This window comes from Callorhinus ursinus, unplaced genomic scaffold, assembly GCF_003265705.2.
Source record: "Callorhinus ursinus isolate GAN/ISIS: 27379988/994484 unplaced genomic scaffold, GSC_fseal_2.0 scaffold51, whole genome shotgun sequence".
Lineage (NCBI taxonomy): Eukaryota > Metazoa > Chordata > Mammalia > Carnivora > Otariidae > Callorhinus > Callorhinus ursinus.
Genome location: NW_027397113.1, coordinates 1,500,131 through 1,511,198, shown reverse-complemented (window position 1 = coordinate 1,511,198; position 11,068 = coordinate 1,500,131). Strand labels below are relative to the sequence as shown.

The 11,068-nt window shown below is 57.0% G+C and overlaps 1 protein-coding gene across 2 annotated transcripts in view; it reads right to left on the bottom strand.

Annotated features, from left to right (window-relative positions):
• The window catches only part of SHANK2 (SH3 and multiple ankyrin repeat domains 2), a 509,587-nt gene that overhangs the window by 471,143 nt on the left and 27,376 nt on the right, over positions 1-11,068 (bottom strand). The gene's annotated exons all lie outside the window — the stretch shown is intronic.

The following is an 11,068-nucleotide window of genomic DNA, read 5'->3' as shown; positions in this document are numbered from 1 at the left end:
CAGCTGCCCCGGACCCTGTGAGCCTGATTCCTCCCCAGCCAGGTCCGCTTGTCCTCAGCTCTGACCAATCCTCAAGGTGGCATTTCCCTGGAAGCCAGCCCTGGGAGGCAGGCCCTGGGAGGGGGCACAGGGCACTGCTCATCTCTGTATCCGTTCCTGTAGGTTCTATGAATTACCCTTCCCCGAATTTCAACTGATTCCATTAACAAATCAGAGACAGAGACCGGGATTAGAGCCCTAGGGACATGCTGGGCTTGGCAGCCTGAAGGCTCCCCAGAAAAACTTCTGAAGGCCTTAAAGAGTCTAAAATCCAACTAAAGAAAGCTGCCCTGTAGTTCCAACTGTCCCATTATCACTGTATTTTAACCCAGGAGGGGCGCTGAAAGCAAATGCGGCTGGAAAGGCACCCTGGAGGGCTCGAAGTGGGTGCCGCTGGGTGGTGGGGCGTGCCAGGGCAGGGAGCAGCCATCAGGGGAGGAGGGAGCCCCAGGAGAGGTGAGGGCAGAGAGGACGTGGAGATGGCCTGGGATGAGGCTCAGGTCCAAGGACGGGAGTGGAATCCCTGCCCCGTAAACCCTACTCCTCCGGGGCTGTGTTCCAAATTCCGGGGCAGTCCGGCCGCCTGAGCAGGGTTCGCCCCTCCCCTACCCCGCGGAGTCCTGGGCAGGCGCTTGGGACACGGCAGCGAGCCGTGAAGGCGCTCCCGAGACAGTGAGGTTGGCATAACGGAAGGGGCAAAGGGCGTCCGGTGGCAGGTCAGTAAGACACCAGCGCAAGCCCCAGACGTTAAGTGCACAACACACTAATGCAAAACAGCCAGGGATCGAGGGGGCGCGCACACGCGCACACACACACACACACACACACACACACACGCGCACGCACACGCCCTGAGGGTTCAGACAAGAGTCTACTGCGTTTTGGCGTATCACGGGCCAGGGAGATTACGACAAAGAAATCTTACAACGCAGCTGGGATGGCCAACATTTTATTTCCCCAGGGCAAGATATTTTAGGAAGCAAGATGCACCATGAGCACCCACCCTAACAGGAAGGTCACTCGCTCCCAGTGTCGGGGAGAAAGTCAACACAGAACATGGCCTGTCCTTCAAATCAAATCCACGGAGCTTCACGTACAGCTCGCTCTCGGGGGCCGGGTCTCTGCATGTCACCTAGGATTGGGGGAAGCTGGTTAGGAACTGGTGGCCACAGGGGAGCCTGGACGCTGGAGGCCAAGCCCATCCCCAGGGCACGAGGACGGTCTCCACAAGGTGTGGGTGAAGTGCATGGAGCCCAGGGTTGGGGGGCTACCAAGGGGCTGTTCTAATCCAGAAGCCACACCGCAGTGCAGGGGGGGGACCCCAGGCAGGCCAATCAGGACGCACATCTCCCTTCCCACCCCCAGAAAACCAGAACAGCACAGATGCCCCAAGCTATGTGCGCGGCTGACTCAGACTCCGCTTTGCTTTGGAATGACCCCGCAGAGGGTGGCTGGCTCAGGTAACTTCCACAGGCCCTTTCGACGGTGAACCTCAGTCTGAGGGGGTCCCCAGGGCTGTGCTGTCAATCTGCCCTTAGTAATCTGTGGTTAAGGCCCAGGGTCACCCCTGGGAGAAAATCCCTGGGTGCCCACAGTGCTTCACAGAGAACGTGCGGGTGGAGATAAGAGACCCCCTCTCCCCAGCCAAGGACATGGGAACAGGGAGGGGTAGCGGACAGAGCAGGAGGCCAAAGCCCAGGGGCGGGGCCACGTGGCTCTTCTCCTTTGGAAGAGGCAAGTATACATGAGCATTCACAGGAATATAACTTTATTTACATCCGGCCTCGTCTGACTTCTTTCTCACCGGCAGGCTGTGTCCCTGAGCCCCGTGAATCCACCCGCACATGGAGAAGACCGGCTGGTAACTCACCCCACCCAGTTACCCCCACCCACTTGGCACGGGCTTCCGGAGAAACCACATTCCACCCCAGCCCCGGGCCCTCCCTGCTGCAGAGAACTCGCTAGTAGCCCCGGGGCTGCAGGTAAAAGATCTCAGCGAACAGAGACGGGACGTGTGGCTGGTGCCCTTTCCTCCCTTGCACCTGGGATCCTGGGACCCGGCTCCTTGGGGTCACTGCAGCCCTAGAAGCTTCCCAACCCCGCCCGCGGTAACTGCTCCAAGACTTCACAGGCCAGGTGGCCTCCCTGGGACTCCCTGGCTCCCCCATCCCTGAGACCCGCCTGCCGGGACGTTTCACCAAAATGGAGTCACACAGCATGTGCTCAGCCGATTCAACTCCTTCTTCCTCTTCAATCCACTGTTGGGGAAAGCTCTGTCCTTGCCCAAAGTAACGTCTGCCCACGGCTCTGAATCACTTCAAAATACAAGAAGGTAACAAACCTGAGCCACTGTAGCTCGGTGTCCACCCCAAAGCCACTTCTGTTAGGTCCCTGGCTTTTGCTAAGGTCAGATGGTATTTGAAAACCATATTGTCTTTTTTTTTGTTTTGCAAAACCCCAACAGAAAACACCATGTCACGTGAAAAACATTCCTTAGACTGGAGTGCCAAGGAAAGTCTGCTCTCCAGATGAATTACTGTCAGACAAGTGGCCTTTGTTACCCCCACCTTTGCCTTTTCACCCTGGCTACCAGGAAGCCCAGGGGTAAGAACCACATGTATGTGTAAAGATGCTCTCTTGTGGGCGCCTGGGTGGCTCAGTTGGTTAAGCGACTGCCTTCAGCTCAGGTCATGATCCTGGAGCCCCGGGATCGAGTCCCACATCGGGCTCCCTGCTCAGCAGGGAGTCTGCTTCTCCCTCTGACCCTCCCCCCTCTCATGCTCTCTCTCATTCTCTCAAAATAAATAAATAAATAAAATCTTTAAAAAAAAAAAAAAAGATGCTCTCCTGTCCCAGAGGTTGGTCTTAAAGACCCCTAAGGGTTAGAACAGAGTTTTACCAGTGGGGCCTGCAGCAGAATCATCTGGGAAGCAGGCTAAGAAGACAGATTCCTAATGAACTAGATTCTTGGGGATGCAGTCTTAGAATCTGCAAGATGCCCGGGAATTCTTGGTTCTCGGGTCAGGCTCTGCGGTCACAGTGAAATGACACAGCCCATCTCCTAGGACGAAGCGGGCCTTTCTGGAGAAACTGATCTAGTTGTTGTCTTCATCCTTGGGGAGAGGCATGCGCACAGCCTGGGTGCTCTCGGCAGGGGCCGCGGTGAACGCAGCAGCCAGGCAGACTGGGCACGAGGGGCCGGCACTGCTGAGAGATGCTGAAGCAGTCAGCCCTTGGCTGAGATGCCCAGGAGGATTCACAAGACGAGCACGGTGAACGCCAGCCCCATCCCCGCACCTCCTAACCCAGTCCTCACGGGGCTTCAGCAGTTTCCGGGAAGAGTCCAGTCCACTGGAGAAGCATGCCACCTCCCCGACTCCGACACCCAGCCTGGGCTCCCCTGCGCCCCAGCTTCCCCACCCCAATGGGGGCTGCAGATGTGTCTTTCCCCAAGCGCCTCACTGGCAACCAAGTCTGAACTGGAAGGAGGAGGCAAGGGGGAGGCCGGGAGGGAAACCCAGGGGTCGGTTTCTCCACCTCGATGCCCCAGGCTGCAGCTGCAGCCCATGCAGGCCCAGGGAGCACAGTGCCCATAGTGCTTCACAGAGAACGTGCAGGTGGAGATAAGAGACCCCCTCTCCCCAGCCAAGGACATGGGAACAGGGAGGGGTAGCGGACAGAGCAGGGGGCCAAAGCCCAGGGGCGGGGACAGAACCATCAGGGACGTGGGGCGTGCCAGAGGACACTTCTGGAACCCCAGCGCTGACCTTATGAGCAGGTGGCCTGGGGAGTGTCCCACCTCCTCCTGCCTCCGCACTCCTACAGTAGCGAGAACCACCCATCGCAGTGTTAGGACAGGGGGCTACGACGTGCCCCGAGCTCACACGTGAAGATCCCAGGAGGCCAAAGCAGACAACGGGAGAGAAGCTGGCCCACCAGAAATACACAAAGTAGGAGGAGGGAGCACAGGGGCTCCAGGTGGCTCCTTGCTCCGGAGGAGGCCGGGATGAAGTTCTTGAAGGCAGCTGGGGTACCTTGCTTGTCTGTGGAAGGAATCTTTAAATGCATGGAATGCTCTGGGGCATTTCCGTGGGAGTGTCCGGCCCCAGCGTGGACACAGGAGCCAGCATGTCCCCAGTCGTGCTGAGGGGATGGAGATGCTCAATGCCCACCGGTGGTGCTCAGGCAGGGCCTGGCAGGAACCAGCTTGCACATGCTGGGCCCTCTGTCCTCAGCCCACTCCCTCCGGAGGCTCTAGGGGAGGACCAATGCTGTCTCTTGCAGCTCTCGGGGGACCAGGCGTCCCTGGGCTTGTGGCCGCAACCATCAGTCTCTGCCTGGGGCACCACGGGGCCCCCCTCTTCTGTGTTCCCTCCCTCCTGTGATGGTTTAAGGACTCAACTAGACAATTCAGAGTAATCTCACACAACCTTAATTAATCACACCGGGAACACCTTCACTGTAGAAGGTAACACGCCCAGGTCCCCAGGGTTGGGACTTGATAGGACTTAGCGGGCACGCTCAACACCCCCGCCCCGCCACGGTTGCCTCTGGTGGTTCCTAGACTCTGGGGGGACTATAGTAACTGAGGGTCACCTCCTTTACACAAGCTCAGAGGGGACACGAAGCTGGGACTCCATCACCCTCACCGGAGCTGCACTGCCCCTGGGGAGGGGACCGTCGCCTGCCCCCCCATGTGCCAGACCTGGGCTGAGGCACTGGGATAGAGAGGGGAGAAGCTGGGGCGCTTTCGTTCACTGCGCAGAATGCATGAAGACACAGCAGACGCCTCGTCTCCGTCCCCAGCAGAGCCAGACCACTACAAGCTGGCCTCCCACTCCTTGGGGGCTCACACACAGGGGGGGGCAAGCAGAGAGCCCTCTGATGGCACAGCATTGCCCCTGCCTTATAGATAGAGCTACGGCAGGTGCACAGGGTCCCACAATCTCACAGATGCACAACAATTCCTCTCCGATGCCCCGGGGTCGGGGGCATGAGGCTGGTGTCGCTGTTAGCATCCCCCACAGTCCAGCTCCAAGCCCAAGAACCTCTAGCTCCAAATCTCTGGAAATCCTCCTAATAACAGTAGCAGAAAGAAAAGGATAAAAGCCAGCCCTTAGAGTTCTGCCCTGGAGGGGTGTCCCAAAGGTGGCCCTGGGGCTCCCCTTACAGGCTGTGGACAGGAACACAGGCCCACCTCGGGAAGGAGCCTGGTATCGGCCCCTCACCTCTGGGCCATGCCCCATCTCAGCTCTTCTGCCCAGCACCAGGGCTTCTGGAGGGAGGGCAGGAGGCACAGTAGAGGGGCCTTCCCTGCTCTCATTCATCAAAGGCTGCCCGGCCCCCGCCCTCCTGCTCCCTCGGGTAGACCCCCCCCCACTACAGCTTCTGCTCCGTGCCCTCGCTGGTCATCATGTGCTCCCGAGCAGTTGGACGGTCTGCACAACCGGTCATTTCCAGTTACATTTTGGTTTTGTCCCATTACGACACCAAGACTCCCTTATTGCTGCTGTATTCCTCTTTTCTGGAAATCATAGTTTATTCCAGTTTTTCACTATCATAAATTGTGCCAAGCTGAACATCCTTAGGTTTGCAAATACATGTCACTCTTCCCTCAGGTTAAATCCCAGGGCGGGCTCTGGGGACTGAGGAGGGCGCCCATCCTCCTGTTAAGAGGGATGTCTATGCTACCCGAGCAAAGGAACGTGCCAGCTCCTTGCCGCGGACCGTTTTACCATCACATGGGCCATTCGGGGCATCGGACCCAAAAGCATCTCTGAAACACAAGAGCCTCCATCTGGACATCCTCACGATGGGGCACCAATGGGGGCAAAGGCCCAGCGGGGGCACCTGAGCAGCCCCTCTGCACGTCTTGAGCAGGTGTGATCTTCCCGTCTGGGGCCCGGGAGCCGGCCAGCTCCCACAAAAACAGCTCTTCAAACAAATCATCTGCATCGTGTTTTTCATTTTCTGTATCTTCTCATGTGCTGGCATCTCTGGAGTGGGGGTTGCTGACAGACCCGGGGCGGGTGGAGGGGGGAGACTGCCCCGCCCAGGCCAACGCCGCACGGGGCACACGGCTGATGATTCAAAGTGGACTTGGCAAGACCCCAAGCAGACAGCACCGTGCGCCCAGCAGGACGGCCAGGATCAAAGACAGCTGGTCACCTGCAATGGCAGGAGCCCTCGGACAAAGTTTTCTGCAAGGCGAAATGGTTCTCCCACTTGGGGGAATGGTCCGGCGGCTCCTGAAAGGCTAAACCCGGAGCTGCCTCGAGATGCGGCAAAGCTCTTCTTCCCAGCCGCGCATTCTGAAGACACGAAAGCCCACGTCCACACGAAGCTCATCCAGGGACGTTCGTGGCAGGCTTACTCGCAACGGACGTTGTAGCGGGAACGGCGCAAACGTCCACCCCAATGAACAGACACGTGGCATGAGGTGCATCCATCACTGAGAAACAGGAGTGACACCCTGACACCTGCTCCAACGTGGACGGTCCTGAAGACGCTGTGTGGAAGCAGCCAGACACGAGAGGCCACACAGCGTGCGACCCCACGTAGGTGAAATGTCTGGAAGAGACAAGTCTGCACAGAGAGAAGGCGGACGGCTGGGGGCGGGGGGCGGGGGAGGGGAGGTGACCGCTAAAGGGCTCACCGGGTTGTTTTGCGGGTGGGGGGAGGGTGATGAACACGCTTTAAAGTTGATTGTGGTGAGGACAACAGAGCAGTGTGAATGCACAAAAAAGAACTAGACTGGTCTTCTCTTTAAACGGGAATGCAGGGTGGGTGAATTACATCTCAATAAAGCTATTTCTTAAATTTTTTAGACCGAATCCGTGGTGCCCCGAGATGGGTGGGTGGCCGCAGGGTCTGGCACACTTACCTGCCCCCCAGTCAGGTAGCACAGCGCTGCTCCGCACAGGGCACCATGGCCCCTGAGCTCCCTGACCTCCAAGACCTCTTGATGACCAAGAGTCATATGAAGAGCAAAAGACCCCGTGAGCAGAGGTACGTTACAAACAGAGCGCTGGGCAGAACTAACTGCGAGGAAAGCCTAGAACCAGCTCTGTTTTACGGCCATCTCAGCCCTGCATCATGAGCCCGGCTCTTCCAGTAGATACTGGGCCTAAATGCCTCCCTGCACAGCACCCCAGCAAGAAGGAGCACCCCGTCCAGGGTCAGCACCCTCCACAGACAGAAGCAAGCCACATAACCAAGACTCTGTGGGCTTCAGACCAGGAGGCCACCAGATGCCACCATGCTGTGTGCCCATGCCCCTGGGTTTTGTAGAGAGTGAGCTGGTCACAGCCTCCCATCAGAGACCCACTGCTAGTTCTCAGCACTCAACGTGCCCAGATCATGTAGAACGGGGCTGGCAAGCATTTCTGTAAAGAGCCAGCTAGGATATATTTTCAGCTCTGCAGACCACATGGTCTGTCACGTCCAGGACGCTGCTGGAGCGTGAAAGCAGCCCAAGGTGGCATGCAAGGGAGCAGACGTGGCTGTGTGACAATAAAACTTTATTTACAAAAGGCAACCTGTAGACTGGGGGAAACGATATGCAAATCACATGTCTGGCAAGCGATTAATATCTGTAGTATATGAGGACCTCCTATAACGTAGTAACAGAAATCAAACAACCCCATTGGAAAATGGGCAAAGGACTTGAATGGATATTTCTCCAGAGATATAGGGATGGAGGATAAACCCAAGAAGGGATGCTCGGCATCCCTAGCCATCAGGAAAACGCTAATCTAAACCACAGTGAGATACCACTTCACATGCACTAGGATGGCTATGAGCAGAAAGACAAAAAATGTGCTGGAAAGGATGTGGAGAAACCGGGGCCCTTGTGCACGGCTCCTGGGAAGGTAAAATGGGGCAGCTGCCCTGGAAAGCAGTTTGGCGACTCCTCTAAAGCAAAGCAGAGTAACCGTGTGACCTAGCAAGCCCACCTCCGGGGGCATCTCCAGAAGAACGGAAAGCAGGGACCTGAACAGATATTTGTACATCCATTTCCCTAGTAGCACTCATCAAAACAGCAAAAAGGTGGAAGAAAGAGACCCAAGCATCCACAGACAGATGCGTGAATACACAAGACGTGGTCCGTCCACACACTGGACTGTGACTCCACCTGAACAGAGGGACACGGTGACACCCGCCACAGCGTGGACAGACTTTGGGGACGTGATGCTGAGTGCAATAAGCCAGACACAAAAGGTCAAATACTGCAGGATTCCACCCATATGAGGTCCCTAGAGTCTCCAGATCCATGGAGACAGAGAATGGATGAGGGGCCCCCGGGGTTGGGGGTGGGGCTGCCTCGTGTCTCAGGGGGACATAGTTTCTGTTTGGGAAGATGGAAACTTCTGGAGACAGATAGTGTGGACGGCTGCACAATAGTGTGAATCCACTTAATGTCCCTGAGCTGTGCATTTAAACACAGCTAAGCGGTACATTTTACTCCACGTGTAATTTACCAACGTTAAAAAAATAAAGTACTGACAAAAGCAGAAGATGGGCAGGATTTGGCATGTGAGCCAGGGTTTGCCGAGCCCTGACTCACAATCACATGCCCTGGCCCTTGATTTTGGAGCAAACACTTGAGCATGGCTGCAGGAGGCGGTGTTGTGGCCTGAGCCGCGCACTCACAAGGCCCGTACGCCGTCCCCCTTCACCGCACAGGACGATCACCCAGAGCATCAGAAACCCTCTCTGCCATCTGATTAATCCCTAGGGGGTGTCTGATTACACCCACAAGCAGCAAGGATAATTTGAGGCCATAACAAAGAACACTTGAGGCAAACCAAATCCTTGAACTCATAAGCTAGCATCTCAGGTCACCTGTGAGAATTCGCCACAGAGAGTAAATTAATCATCACTGTGAAGTGCAACCCTCTGCCACTAATGATGTGACATCCTGGCTAGTCACTGAATTGCCACTCAAGGGTAATGTCCTGTTCTTCCTGCGTGGCAGCAGGGGTGGACGCGGCCTGAAGCCTGAAGCCCAGAATCCACGCGGATTTACATGATAAACATCTCCCCACAGACGATGCTGCATCCAGAGCGCGGGGGATGCCAGGCGCCCACACGGGGGCCGCACATGATGAATGGAGGCCCGTAGGACATCGGGAGGCCACTGAGGAGCAGGGTCCCTCGGTGGCTTCCCGATGAGGCAGCACTGGGGCGCGTGAGGACGTAGGACGGGGCAGCTGGCAGGGAGGAAAAGGAGACCAGAGGAGCCTCGGCCTGACCGATAATGCTGCCCCTGCTCCACCACCAGCCCAGGACCCAGCACTGCCTGGCCCACAACGTCCCAGCGAGGGAAAGCCCTCTACACCCACAGCACAAGGGCCTCCAGCCATCCTGCCTCCGGCCGAGAGGCCCTGGGATGCTCTTTTCGGGCCAGTCTCTCCGTGAACGGCCACCCCCTAGAGCAGGCCAACTACCACTGGAGATTCACCCCCAGCCTTCACGAGGGGCCCAGACTGGCTCTTTCCTCCTTCCTTCTTCGCCTTGTGTGGCAACGACCACCACTGCAGGGGTGGGGACTCTGAAATCCAGTGCTCCCCACCACTGAGGAGCCAAGAGAAGTTCCCTAAGAACAGACTCAAGGCCCAGCCCTGACAAAGGACTTGCAGAGAAATGTCCACAGGGTAGCCCACCACCACAGACCCCGGGATGGTGACAGGCCAGAAGTCCTATCAACCGGCCAAGTGTCCTTTTCTCAAGAAAACCCAGAAGTAAGAAGCCTCAGGGATGTTCAGCCTGGTCCTGAACTAATGCAGCCCGGCTGGCCTGACACTGACGTCTCCAAAGGCAAGAATGATGAATGACACGTACAGTGTGCAGACCAGGGTTCAAAGCCAGGTGGTTCCTGACAAGGGAACAGCATCGGGCATCGGCTGGAGACAGAGAAAAGGGGAATCCCAGCTCTGCCGACTCGGCCGTGACAGCTGGGGCTGGCACATTCCTCCACGGAGCCCCCCACCAGCCCCCCCGCCCGGCCAGAATTCCCCTCTTTGCCCAGGGGAGGGGCAGGATGCAGCGCAGAGCACGCAGAGGACTGGCACGGAAGGGCCTGAACAGGGGAATTTCAGGCAGGACTGGGAGCAGTGCTCCCAAAGCTGACGGTGACCATGACCGAGATGGGGCAGTGGCTCTGTCACTTGGCTCTTGCCTGCTGTATTTATATCCCCAGGACACACATTCTCACTGGGGTCTTGGAGGGTGAAACAAATCTTAGTGTTTTTAAGTAAAAGGTATAGACATAGAACAGGCCCACAGACAGATCTACAGCATTTTGCAGTGTTAACATTTCACTGGAATGGACAATTAGGAAAAAATGTCTAAAAAGTCTTCTCGGATGGGCAATTAAAAAAGAGAAGTTTGAGAAACACTGTCCAAAGGGGTTTGGGCCTCCCGTACCGCCCTTGATGGTCCCCGGGTGCAGGGCCAGGAGAGAGGACACGTGTGCTCTGCCCGGGCTGGACTGAGCTACTCCGTGCCCACGTGGCTGTGAGTGAGGTGTGTACCTGCTGGTGACCACGTCCTCCCGAGAACGGCAACGACCTCGCTTTCCTTGTGCAACTGGTCAAGGTAAGATCCACATGCGGGCAGGACTCAGCAAATGCCCGTTTTTAACCACAGGCTGCACATGAAACCACGCCAGCAGGGCACACAGTAGGTGCTCAGTGAAACAGGCGCTGGGCACTAGGCCATGAGCACAGGGCATGCCTTGACTCTGCAGAAACACCAAGCATGGGCTTCCTGCCATTGTTCCCTGCACCCAGGCACAAATGGGACCCCCCCCTCCCCAGGGTCCATGCAAAAATGGGGCAGGGATGCTCAGAGAAGCCCCCTCATCCACCATCGACCCTTACTTAGACGCACTGGCTGGGTCCAGCATGGGCACGGCAACAAGGAGCAGAGAGGAAAAGGCAGGGCTGGGGCCTCAAGCTATGGTCCCGTTAAGTCCTCTCGAAGTCACATCAGCTGGTGACCAAGGGGCAGCTTTGTTTCCCCAGGC